The sequence below is a fragment of the Canis lupus genome, chromosome 26 (genome assembly GCF_048164855.1).
Source record: "Canis lupus baileyi chromosome 26, mCanLup2.hap1, whole genome shotgun sequence".
In the NCBI taxonomy this organism is placed as follows: domain Eukaryota; kingdom Metazoa; phylum Chordata; class Mammalia; order Carnivora; family Canidae; genus Canis; species Canis lupus.
In genome coordinates, this window is record NC_132863.1 from 46846374 (window position 1) to 46859300 (window position 12927).

General features: G+C 53.0%; 2 long non-coding RNA genes across 5 annotated transcripts; one reads left to right on the forward strand and one right to left on the reverse strand.

Annotated features, from left to right (window-relative positions):
* Positions 1 to 3902: 3902 nt before the first annotated feature.
* On the reverse strand, positions 3903 to 9324 carry LOC140617932 (uncharacterized). Of its 2 annotated transcripts, none has more exons than XR_012018084.1 (3): positions 8888 to 9324; positions 5236 to 5318; positions 3903 to 4582 (listed from the first exon to the last, which is right to left on the reverse strand). It is a non-coding gene; the product is annotated as an uncharacterized lncRNA (long non-coding RNA). The 2 variants fall into 2 exon arrangements; XR_012018083.1 differs by having other exon boundaries at positions 8884 to 9324.
* A 60-nt stretch (positions 9325 to 9384) lies between these two features.
* Positions 9385 to 12631, forward strand: LOC140618739 (uncharacterized). 3 transcript variants are annotated; one of them, XR_012018815.1, is made up of 4 exons: positions 9385 to 9947; positions 10029 to 10162; positions 11222 to 11453; positions 12386 to 12631. It is a non-coding gene; the product is annotated as an uncharacterized lncRNA (long non-coding RNA). The 3 variants fall into 3 exon arrangements; XR_012018814.1 differs by having other exon boundaries at positions 9385 to 10162; XR_012018816.1 differs by lacking the exon at positions 10029 to 10162.
* The last annotated feature ends 296 nt before the right edge of the window (positions 12632 to 12927 follow it).

Genomic DNA, 12927 nt, shown 5'->3' on the forward strand with positions numbered 1-12927 from the left:
TGACCTCAGTCACTGTTTCATTGGCTCACCTTAAAATGAAAGCATGTTTATAAGGAGAGTCAGATGCATGGCGGGGGGGGGGGGACGTTTTTAGTTGCTCGTGGGCATGCATCCCATTCTTCATTTACCCCAGAGGGCTCCCCTTCCAACCGCCCCACCCAGCCAGACAGATCTGACATGCATTCTAGGAATAAGAAAACCCAAGCTCGTGCATATAGACAAATTCTGTTCAAAAGCTGCTGGTCTAAGTGTAAATCAGAGATGCAGATGCCTGCTTGCAGAGTGAGTTTACTGCCCTAGAAATGGTATAAAATCTCGAGCTGGAATGGAGGAAGGGATGGATCTCAAAATCAGGCAAATGAGCTGGGGAGAAGTGTTAGCCTCCTTGGCGGTGAGGTTCAGGAAGCTGCCTGGGAGCCACGTTATGGTTCCACACTGCATGTTCCACAAATGGCTGCAGTGACGCTCCCTGTCCCCCAGGTTTGTATGTAACTCTGCCCCTGCCTCATTAAAACTTTAGTTTTATGTCCCTTCCTCTTGGAAATGGGTCGGCCTCTGTGACAGCCCCGATCTGGGGCTTTGGAAGAGGTGAAGCAGTGTCTCCTTGGCTGGGTCTCTCTGAACACAGCCCTTTTGGAGCTCAGAGCTGCCATGCAGGGCATGTGCAGTCACCACGCTGTGGAGAGGTGCATAGGGAAGAGTCCCAGAAGCCCGGACTGTCTGAGTCTCCCCAGTGCAGACCCCAGTGTGTGAGGGATGGTGGCTCTAACGCCAGCCACCATCTGACTGTAGTCTCCTGAGAGACCCTGAGCGGGATCTGCCCAGAGGAGCTGCTCCCAAGCTCCTACCCAAGACCCTCCACTACCTCAACAAAGCTAATAAGTAGTTATTGGTCTTTGAAGCCACTCAGTCTTGGGGTTTTTAGCGAACAGCAGTGAATGTAATACAAACTGAACTCCTCTCTCTCTGGTAAGAACTGCCTTTCAGCTATAGGGTCTGGAGGTTGACCACTGGTCGTCCAGCTGGAAAGACACTCATCTATGCCAGGACTGCCCAGACCTCCTTGCAGCTCACGGCCTACCCCATGTAGACTCCCCCGTCCACCGCTCCCCCACTCCACTCCAGGTGGAGGGGGCATTGGCTGGCAGTGGCAAGAACAGAGAGGCTTTGCTGCTGTCTGGGGCAAGGTAAGGCATGTCCGAGTCTCCGGCCTATGTGGGAGAGAGAGAAGGCTCCACTGCGAGTGTGTCAGATGCACAGGGCAGTGCTTGGTGCATGCAAAGTGCTGAAAACTGTAAGCCCATGGTTGCTTATGGGTTTTGTACAGTAGATATGCATGAGAACTCTGCTGGAACCCAGACCTGACATGTGCTAAACCAGTGCTCATGATGAGGAGCCGAGGGAGCTTTGACAGGATCTGAGGTTCCCCTGCTGGACCGGGGATGATGTTGGTGATGACGATGATTGATGTGATGTGGGCCAGGAGCAAACGGTCAAGAAAGAATTCTTGAGACATTTTCAGTACAAAAATGTGTTTTTATTAAAGCACAAGGGCAGGACCTGTGGGCAGAAAGAGCTGCCCTGGGGTTGTGAGGAGTGACTGATTATATACTTTTAAGTTGGGGGGCGGTTAGAGGTAAAGGAAGTCTCCAAAAGGACGTTCATGTGTTATAGAAGATTTTCCGGATCCTGGAGACCTGGCTGTTGTCAAGCTAAGGTTGCTTTTTGCCTCTAGCAAAGCAGTTGGGAGCTCCTGGAGGAACGTCCCACTCTGCTTGTCTTGGGTACTTATCAGTGGGCTGTAAGTTGGAAGGAAATTTAATTTTATCTACATTTCTGTTGCCTTTGTTCTCCTCCTCAGTGATGATGATGGCAGCTAATGCTTCCTGCTTATGTGTCACACGCCAGGTGCTCTGCAAAGGGTCTAAACAATTCAGGTTTAGACCTATGTGGCAGGTCCCACTCTCGTGCCCCAGTTCAGGTGGGGAACGGGAGGCATTGAGAGGCCACGTTATGCCTCCGTGGGGTCCTCACTGTTAACACCTCCAAGCACCGTAGGTTTCAAGGCTTGCCTTGCGTCCATAATGTCATTCAACCTTTAAGACCACTTTATGAAGGAGTTGGGATTATCATTATTTTCTAATCTAAGACTGCAACCCAGGAAAGGTAAGTGACGTGCTCACAGTGACACAGGGAGTGAGGCGGAAGGTGGTGTGTGTGGGGGGAAGAGTAAAGCGCGCTGTTTGGGAGCAGCTCTTGGCATGTAAATGAGAAGGTGAGATGAGATGCAGTAGTAGTGAGGGCCTGGTCCCTGGGGCCGGGATTTCATTTGGGATGAACTAGGGAGCCCCCGACTGCACCTGATGTGCGCTGGTGGGATTCATCTCTGGTGCGGGGGCAAGTTTGGGGTGAGCGAGGGGAGCGGATGCGGTAGGGGGCGGGCCGGCAAGGTGCTGGCTTGGCAGCGCGCGGGGCTCACGCGGGACAATGTGGGGTGAGCAGTGTCTCCACCGCAGTCGGGACACACAGAGCGGAGCGCTTCTGCACCAGCCTGAGGTGGCGAGTGTGGGTGGGCAGGAACAAGGGGCTTCCTTCATCTCCCCTCTACGCCGCAGCCCCAGTGGATGGGCCTGATCCGCGAGGTACAGCCGACACGGACACCGTGTGTCACTTTCCTTGTGAAGAGACCAGGAGATTGCATCGGGTAGCGTGATGGGTTCCTTAGAGGGTCGTGCTCAGTGATCTGGCCGTTACCTGCTGCACCATGGTGTCAGGCATGGAGAGTTGCCTTATTTGGTGAGGCGCGTGTGGGCCGTGTTGGTGATAGAGGCTGGCTGGAAGGGCTGCTGCCTTCTCGGAGGGGAGGCCACATGGGTCTCAGCAGTGAACAGTAGCTGTCATACTGGTGGCAATGTTTTGATGGTTACGCAGGCCAGATTCCCTGGTAGGGCAGAGGGGAGCTGTGTGTGCTCTGAAGCCAGCCACGCCTGGCCCTCTCCCACCTCCTCGCTGTGTGATCTCGGGAAGTTGCTGAGAATTGCTACCAGAGTCGGGTAGAGGATGCTAGAGAGGTGCAGTCGGAACACCTGTGCAGCTCTCGTCCCGTTTTTGTCGTCCGTAAAATGGAGGTAGGGAGAGAGTCTACTCAGCAAGGTGCTTGCGAAGATTAAGTCAGTTCTCCCAGAACCAAACCAACTCAGTTATTGCCAGAATTGTTGACAGTGAAGCGGAAGTGTTTTTAAAGAAACATTATCAGAAGTTGTCGAGTGGGAGGAGGAGTCACACTCAGGAACATTCTTGCACTTCGGCTTCAGAGCTGAGGCTGGGTGTGAGCACCTGGCCCCAGCGCTGCTCGGGGAGAGACACGTTTTTTAGCTTTCTGCAAAGTTACATTTTGGAAAGTCTGTATTTGAATATAAAACGGGTTTCAAAGAAATTCATTTATTTTACCCCAACTCCTTGCAGTGAGCTTGGGGTTGAAATGTACCCCTTCGAGATAATATGACACTGAACCATAAAGTATTATTTTTTGACACTAATTTCCCCAGACTATTTTGCTAGAGAAGTGATCTCAGTTTAAGATACATTGATGAATTTTAAATGCTTTTTTTTCTCCCAGAGCACTGTTTATGGGGAGGAGCAGGCCCTGGAGCACAAGAATCCTGATTCATGGAATTTTGAGTGATAACATTTGGGGAGGGAGGGCCTTGCTTTATTTTTGCTCTACAAAATAACGTATGTGAACACACACACACACACACACACACACACACACACACACTCTTGTCTTCACGTGCACTTCTGCCTTCTTCCAGGAGGAGGAAGAGAAAGGAAGTTCTTGACTGATTTGTCAGTTACTGATTTTCAGAATTACTGAAAATATAATTGGCCTCTCACTGGGTTTTGGTGGGGTTTAACACAGTCTTTGGGAAAAGTCCCCAGACTCTCCAGTTTTCTCTGTATTTGTGTCCAGTTATTTGCTTTAGGTATGAGCTTTTATTTATCGACACATCTTTCCCAAAGACTCTTCTACCACTGTCCTTCCCCAAAAGATATTTCCCTCTGCAGAAAATTTGGAAATTGCTGGTTATATTTAGTAATGAGGAAGCATAGCCATGATGGTGGCAGTAAAGTTGTAGCAATTGACTCATATGCTGAAAATTTAATATGTGCCCAGTTTTTTTTTTTTGTTTTTTTGTTTTTTTGTTTTAGCATACATAGTCTCCCCAATTCTGTTAGGAAGTCATTTGTGGATTTGATGAGACTGGTGCGCCCACCCTGTCCTCAGCCTGGGGGAGATGTGACCCAGCTTAAGCGTGTTCCACTAGCACATGCTCTCCCCTGGCCATCGTGATTCGTTTCTGGGTGGGAAGACAGCCCCAAGCCGGCCATGCAACCAGACTGCAGGACTTTCTGGAGATCACTGGGGTGGGTGGGGAGCAGTCTCGTTCTTAGAGATCAGAACCATAAGATCCATGTTGTGCCCTCATCCCGTGTCGTGGAGGAAGACCGTCTTCCCTGCAGGTACCAGTGGAGGTTCTCAGTGACCAGAGGCCTTGGGCTGGTGTGGGGTGAGGTGGATCTATTACCAGAAAGAAAAAGAAGAAAAGAGAGATCTGGGAAAACGTGCATGAAAGCCAAGAAGCAATCATTACCTCCAAAGGGGAAGGATTTTCTGTGAACTTCTGTTGTAAAATGAGTAATGGGGACAGGGCAGGGTGAGGAATGGATTCCGGGGTTATCCCAACAGCTTGGATATTTGGGTAAAGGAGTTGAAAAGATGGTAAAGAGAAGCCTGTGAGAGGTAGAGAAGTGGCCCCCAGAGATGTCCCCTCTGGCCCCTGGGACCTGAGGATGTGACCTCCTGTGCTGCACAAGGGACACTTAAGATGTGACTGAACATGGACCTGGGGGTGGGAGGCTGTCCTGAGTCATGCGGGCAGGCTCTGTGTCATATCATGAGCCCTTAAACGCAGGAGAGGTAGGTGAAGGGAGGTCCGGGGATGAGGCCGAAGGGAAGGGTAAGAGGACCCGTGCACCCCTGCCCCTCGGAGGTGCAGGACGCTGAGTCCTGGATAGACTGTCTCACGTCCACAGAGAGGGCCTCAGTGTCTCCCCTGCTCCCTGCCCTTCCTGTAGGATTGGTGTGCCACCCCCGGGGTGTCTGCTCCCTGGTTAACAGTATCCTTTGAAGGCATTTAGCAGAGCACCTAGCACCGACTCAGTGCTCAGTACCTGCTGGACTGATGCAGGTGATCACAGAGGAGAGGGAAGGGCACCTCCATCGTTGAGGATTCTTCTTTTTTTAAACAGATAAACTAGGTCAGAAAGAAATATAGCTTGAATATATGTTGCAGGCTAATTCAGTTTTGAAGTCTTTTGAGAGCTTTTATGTTTTCAACTCTATAAAATTGTTGAGTACTGAAAATACCCCAAATACACTGAAATTTCATTCAAAGGTAACCCAGAAGGCCACACCTTATATTTTAGACAGAAAAGAGATATGAGAGAAGGAAACGGAGCACATCAGTTTGAAGTTCCACTGGCAGGGGCATCCATCTCGTGACATTTAAAATAGCAGTCGGATCCATATGCCAGAAAGGGGAACCCATTAACACTGGACTATTTCTGTATTAAAAGGCTCACCTTGGAGGAGCGCAGATGCGCATGTTGCCTAGTGCATGAGGCCGGATGCATGGTCTCTTTTCTGCTCTGCTCTCCCCTCCCACACAGCCCGTCCTTTCCACGGCTCACTTTTTCCTGCCCTGTCTCTTTGGAAGGACCTAGAAACTTGGAGCCTGGGATGTGAGTCCTGGCTTGACCATGGGTTGGTCACTGACCCTTCATAACTACCCGAGCCTGGTAGTTACAGGTGTTTGACTGGCGGGGTTGCTGGAGGGTGAACAGAGGATTCTGGAAATGCGCTGAGCACGGTCACTCCCCTAGTCTGTAGGCTGCACCCACTCTCCTGGCTGCACTGGCCCTCTGCTGTCCCCAGGGCCTGCTGCGTGACCCAAGCTGGTGTGGTTCAATTCCAGCACCTCCCAAGTTAGTGGAAGTTCAAGGACTCAGGTCCTTGCTGATGAGTCCTTTACTCTCAGGCTCCTGGGTGTCCTGCCCCTTGATTTGTTGCTCTTGTACAAGCGTGTGCAGTGGAAGGCGTCCCTCCTCCTTCACCTCGCCCCAGCCTCCTCCCTGCACCCTGAGCATCACTCGGCTCACTCATCCAGGCCAGGCTCACGTGTGCAGTGATGAAGTCAGCCCTCTCTCATTGGTTTATTAACATAAAATCATTTTCTAACTCACGATTACAATAACAACAATTATTGCAATTGAATGGCAATTTGAGGTGCCTCACAGTGTTTCTGTGATTATTTTATCTCACCATTACCGATGCCATTTTAACTCATGAGGGCTGTGTTCATCCAGTCTGATTAGCTCCGAGTCATTCGAGTCCAAAGTGGTCCAGTAGGAGCATCTGGGGGCCTGTGGGGCTTCAGGGGCCCTCCTCTGAGCCCACATGGGGTGTGGGTATCCTTGATATCCCTGACAGCTTCCGTTTGACCCCCAAGCTGGCCCTCACCCTCCTGACCCGTGGCCCCTAAGGAGTTCCCAGGCATCTCAGACCTGCCTGCAGGCTTTGTTTGACCTGACACTGCCTTCCCTTCAGATGAGCTAAGGTCAACCCCAAGGTCAGGGTCCTGGAGGTGAACTGGGTGCCTGTAGGTTTTGTTAAGAGAAAACCACAGGCCCCAGACAGGGTCACTTAGCTGAAGTCCTCAAACCTGGGCTTAATACGTAATCTGGTTGCAGTTTCAGCCTCTGTCAGAGAGGTAGGGTTAACCAGCCAGGATTTTCCATCAATGCCCGCTAGTCTGCCACGGGGGTGGGGTGGGGCTCTCTGCCCCCCAACAAAGATGAGGTCATTGGGATGCTAAGACCCCTTCTTGCCCCGGGGGACAGCAGCCTCCCTTTGGCTAGTAACTTTCTTACCAGTCCTCCTTCTAGAGAAACCTTCCATTCTGTGCCATTCATGGAACTCTGCTCCTCGTGAGATGGGCTGCTGCCTGATTCGTGAATCACTTACTAAAGCCAATTAGATCTTTAAAATCAGCACAGTTGAATTTTGTTATTTAACACGCTGCATGAGAAGGCTGGGCCTGCTGCAGCCAGTGTCCTTCCGAGGCCACTGCAGGCACAGCCACAGGACATCTTCCAGGCTCTTTCTCAGGACACAGCAGCTCTGGGTTTGGGATTTCTCTTCAGATGAGATTTGAGGGATAAAAGGAAATGCCAGTAGGGAAGCAGGGCCATGGAGCTGGGGAGGAAGGAGGCCAGTGAAGGATGCATCGATCCCTCTGAGGGACTGTGGGGATGGGACTGTGGCAATGTCTCCACATTGCCCAGTAGGGGCCGAGGACAGGGATGTGTGTCCACTGAGCCCATCCTTCATGGTTGCTTCCATCCCCGCTCCGCTCCTCCACCTGCTGCAGAGAAGCCCAGCCCAGCAGGCAGGCACCCTGGGAGGAAGGGGTGTGGGTGGGGCACCAACAGCACCTGCCCTGTGACCTGTGGGCTGCTCTGCCCTTACCTGGGGAGACCCTTCCTCCTGCCTCACTTCCTCTCAACTGTAGTGTTGATAGTGACAGGCAGGGGGCTTTGTGGGATCTCTGTACTCCCTAACAGGAACCCTGCAGGATGAGCATTAGAGTGTCCCACAAAAGCTGACTCCAGTGTGTTTCTTTGCATCCTGGGAGGGCAGGGGAGTGGGGAGCAGGGCTCTATAGGAGCCAGCTCCAGCCCTTGGACTATGTGGGAGCTTCTGTGGGAGAAGCTGGTGGAATCAGTCCAGGGGGAGCCTATCCCCATCCCCACCCAAGTATGGGTGCTTCAGGCCCAGACCCAGGCAAGGCAAAGGTTCTCCCACCTCCTCGCCTCTGCCAGGAGCCCAGGCCTTTCCAGAGAAGCCGATGGAAGAGCGCAGGGTGATGCATTCTCTCGGGCCCGGGGGGCTTCTCCAAGTGGATCCCCAGGCCACCAGCATGGCCAGGAAGACTGGCAGTGGCAGGGACCTGCTGTAGCCACAGCTGGTGGGTGGGCACACGGGAAGAAGCCCTTTCAAGACTCAGAAATTCCCAGGTGCATTTGGGGGTCTTCACTTTGTCAGTCCGGCCAGAGGAGGGGTGTCTGTGTACCATCGTGATCATGAAGCAACAACAGGGAAACCCAAACTGAAGCACAGCCTATAAAATAATAGGCTTCTGTTCCTCAAAACTCCTGTGGCATCAATGACCGGGACGAGGAATGCTCCGGAATAGAAGGTGGATAGAGAGACATGACCACAGAATACAATATACGATGCAGGGAAACCGTGTCTTAGGACGTCATGAGGACAGTAGGTGGCATTGGAATATGACCAGCAGTTTAGAGCATGATGTTGTCCTGATCTTAAATTTCCTGACGTTGCTGACTGTGCTGTGAGTACGTAAGAGAATAGGCTTCTTCTCAGGGTGTAGACACAGGACACAATGGGCGTGGTGTATGCCACTCACTTTCAAATGATTTGGGGGTACAGACAAGCACACATACACATAGGTATGTACATATGTAAAATCTGGCAAAGTTAAATATTACTGAAACCAGGTAAAAGGTGTATGGGGTACTTTGTACTATTCTTACAGTCTTTTACAACTTTGAAAATAATTGCAAAATAAAAGGAAAAGGAATTTTGAACTTAGAGTTACAGGTTAGTGAGGTCTGCAAACACACATCCTCAGGGTGTCCCCTGCATCCCTTGGGAGACTAGTCCCCCCGCCCTCAGTGTGCTACCCCCACCCCCCCGTCGGAGTCCATGGATTATCCAAGAAGCTCACGGGCAAGCACCTGCCTTCTGAAGCAGGCGGGACTCATGCTTGAAACAGCGGGCTGCTCTTTGCTTTCCTGTCCATGTCCTCTTCATCCACATGGCACTCTTCACTGCTAGCTGCTCTGAAGCCTGCCCGTGGTGTGCCCCCAGGTCCCCAAATCGATCAGAAGTGTCCCCTTCTGCTCTCTTTAATTCCCCCAGACATATTCTCCAAATTTGGTCTGTCCAGCCCATTTGCACAATGCCATGATGCACACTTCACCTTCTTGGCTGACTGGGCCAGGTAGGGGGAGGTAGGGGGAGGGCCGTGTGCCCCCAGACCCTTGGGGAGATCTGTGGGTGGAGAGGGGAGACCTAGGATGCTGCTTTCCTTAAAGGGGGATGGGTGTGGGCCAGGTGTTCACCTGGGGGCTCTGGTGCTGCCCAGCAGATCTGTATCAGAAATGACGGGAGGTAGAACCATGTCAGGGAGCAAAGTGTTCCATCCATTGTGATCACATCGGGCCAGGAGACTTCCCTTCCGTGTCCCTCTGAGGCTGCGGTCACTGTCATGGAGGGGCTGGGCCCTGTTGGGAGCAGTGTTTGCATGGGGTGGGCAGTGTGCAGCCTCCGGGGAAGGGGGTGCTTCTGTGGGGTGTGGAGTGGATTGGGAGTGTAAGGCAACTACAGGGACAGAAAATAAAAGCAGAACACAGACTCCTAGGAATCCATAAATATGCAGCTGGGGTGTCCTCCCCGTAGGCCGGCCAGTGAGGCGCTCCTCAGTCAGCAAGGAAGCTCTTCACAGGGAAGGTCAGGAGAGCACGGCACTTAAGTGGATTGATGTGAGATTATCTCAAGAGCACTAGAGGAGGGCGAGCAGGGTACTGGACACTATTAGATTTTTTTCATTTTTAATAATGTTCCTTTTAATTTGTGAAGTCAATACTGTCTTTTCTCCCTGCTGGGAGAGGCTGTGCTGTGGTGGGGCCAACTCGGGGTCCTCTCCTTGTGGGGGGTCCCAGCCTCTTCCATCCCATTCAGTGGCCTCGGGCAAACTGATAATGAGCCCACCCACCGTCTAGAAGATCAAGTCAAATCCGTGAGTATGTCTGGGTGACCCACACTCCTTTTTCCAGTCCCAGGGAACTCTCGCTAATCTCAGTCCTTGATCTGTACTCAGCAAATATTTGTGAGCAGCTTTGAAGTGCCTGGCAGTAGTGCTGGAGCTGTGAACACAACAGCCGAGTCCCTGCCCTTGTGGGGCTCCCATTCCAGCTCAGACACGGACAAGAGATGAATAAGCAGAACCGTGAGGTGTGTCCAGCAGGATACATGCTGTGAAAATGAAAAAGCCGAGGGCTAGAGAGAGGGGTGGTAGATTAGATCAGAAGGGTCCTCCCAGAAAGGTGAAGGGCGAGTAGAGCCATGAAGGAAGTAGGGACCAGCCTGTCCTGAGAGCTCCCAGCAGAGGGCAGAGCTGGCGCCACTGGGGAGGATGGAGGGCCTGGGGCAGCGGCAGCACGGTTGGGAGCAGCCGGGGAAGCGCAGCTCTGCGACAGGGGCAGGGGCTGGGTTGTGGCCAGACTGATGTGAGAAGTGAGTTTTGGGGCCAGGGCAGGTGTCGAGGGGCCGGCTGATAGGTACTAAGGTCAGCAGGGGTCAGAGTAGCTCCACTTGGTGTTTGCTTCTGTGTTAGCCTCCCGGGGGAGCTAGGGACGGGCTCTGTGTCTCTCCTTTGTGCTCATGATTGGTCACTGCATGAGGAGCGGTGGGAAGCAGCATTGAAGGAGCCTGTGCTGCTTGAGCAGGGGCGATTCTGTCCCCCAGTGGGCCCCCGACAGTGTCTGTGTGCGCATGTGTAGGTGCTTGGGCATCTACTGGGCAGAGGCCACGGATGCTGCCAGACGGCCGTCAGCACCCTGGACAGGTCCCAGAAAGCCTCCTCCGCCCCCCTCCACGCCTTGTGGACTCGGAGGACGCTAGAGCCAGCCACCAGCTGACCGGGATGTGTTCTTGCTTCATCTAATGCTTATAGGAATCCTATTAAGAACATGGCTCCCTCTTTATTTTTTTTAAGATTTTATTTATTTATTCATGACAGACAGAGAGAGGCAGAGACACAGGCAGAGGGAGAAGCAGGCTCCACGCAGGGAGCCCGATGTGGGACTCCATCCCGGGTCTCCGGGATCACAGCCTGAGCAGAAGGCGGTGCTAAACCGCTGAGCCACCGGGGCTGCCCATGGCTCCCTCTTTATAACTGGGGGACTGGCGCCAGGGATGAAGAGCCGTTTTCCCAAGCGGCACAGCTGGTTAGTGTGGAGCGGGGATTCGAAGCTGGTCTGACCCTGCACTTGGTGCTTTTAACCAATGCAGGGCGGCACTCTGCTGGGGCCAGGCAGAGAGCAGGCATTCAGCAGGTGTCTGGAGGCCGAAGAAACCTCTTTATTTTGACATGAAGGTTCTCTGTGGCCTGCAGAGTGTTGCTCCAAGTCGTCTGCACCCAACAGTCTCTGGCGACCCCTGTGATTTATCCAGTCCCTCAGAAGTCATCTGGAACATTCACACCACTCTGCATTACTCATCAAAAACCAACCCTCAGACACAGGCAAGCCAGGAGTTAGGACATCCTGATGTTGGGGTGATGGAGGCTGAGATTCAGCGGCCGAGCAGGCCGCTCAGTTGTACAATTTGTATGTGGGGACGAGGGGTTCTGAGGATTACAAGTGCCGTCCCTCCCTGAGGTTTCCATTTGTAAAGTGTGCTGATGTGTGTCCATGGGCCTCAGGTTCCTTTCTTAGGAGGCCCCAGCAGGCATCCAGTTGTTCACAGAATGGAGGTTCCTGGACTCCGTACAAGGCACGGGAGCCTGATGAGCCACCACTGTGAGAGCACATGGGGGTCTGATTTAATTGCTATTCGAGTGGATCCCATATGATGGATGTATATGGCAGGCTCGTGAGCACTTCTGGGCTCACTTTTGCCTAAAGGTACTTGCTCAGCACCGTGATGGTGATCCCAGGGGACACCTCCATGGGGGCATTGGAGGACCCAGATGTGAGGTCCACAGGCATGGCTCCCAATCAGCATATCCGGCCCCTCCCTGACCCTCCCCAGGGGCTCCTGTCCCTATTGCCTCCTCAGGTATGACTCTCTTGGACCTACAGGTGCTGAACCAGCCTAAGCCAGAGCAGTGGGTAGGTGGGTTCTGGTTGGTGTCCACTCATGGGAAATCTACTCCTTGATGTCTCATCCACTTCCTTAACACTCGTGGCCATCCATGGATGGGCTGATGGGGACAGTGGGGGCAAGAGGGCGTCCATTAGGAGTATACAGATGGCCCATGGGGACCTCTGTCAGTGTTTCAAGTTCAGGTTTATCACTGAGCTGGCCAGGGCCTGTTCTAGGCATGAGAGATACTTAAATGAATCATACAGGGCCCAGGGAGTGTGTGGTCTATTAAAGGAGACCCATGTACAGTCCATAGTTGCAGGGCCCTCTGGCTCTTGTCACTGCCCTGCTCTCCTGCCCCTCTTCCAGGGCTGCTCTTGCTCCCCACCTGCTTCTCTTCCTCTCACCTGAGGATTGCTGTCAGCTCCGGCGTCTGGCCTCCTGGCTTCCAGAGCCATTTCTGCACCCACCAGCCACCCTTCCCCTTGCTGCTGCCATGCCCTACCCTTTGGGGAAAGGCCTCTGGACTTGCTTCCTGCCCTGGCTGTGAGCTGCCTGCAGTTGGGGCCTTTGGCACTGCAGGCTTGGTGCTGTTTGCTGAACGAGCAGACGCAGGCAGGGCGTGCTATGGAGGGAAACCAGGAGTCAGTGCCCAGCAGCCTTTCCTGCAGAAAGTGGTGGTTCTGAGTGTCTGGGCATCAGCCTCACACACCAGAGGCTCAAGAGCAAGGCCTTGTGGCCAGGAGCCCCAGTGCACGTGGTCCAGAAACAGCGTGGTCAGGCACAGTGGGCAGGAGGAGAGGCGTTCACCCAGGAGCGGCGAGGTCCCAGCAAGGAGCCAAGTGTGGATCGCAAGGCTCTTGTGTTAGGATTTTCAGCCATTTAACTTACTCTTCTTTCCTGCCTTAGAG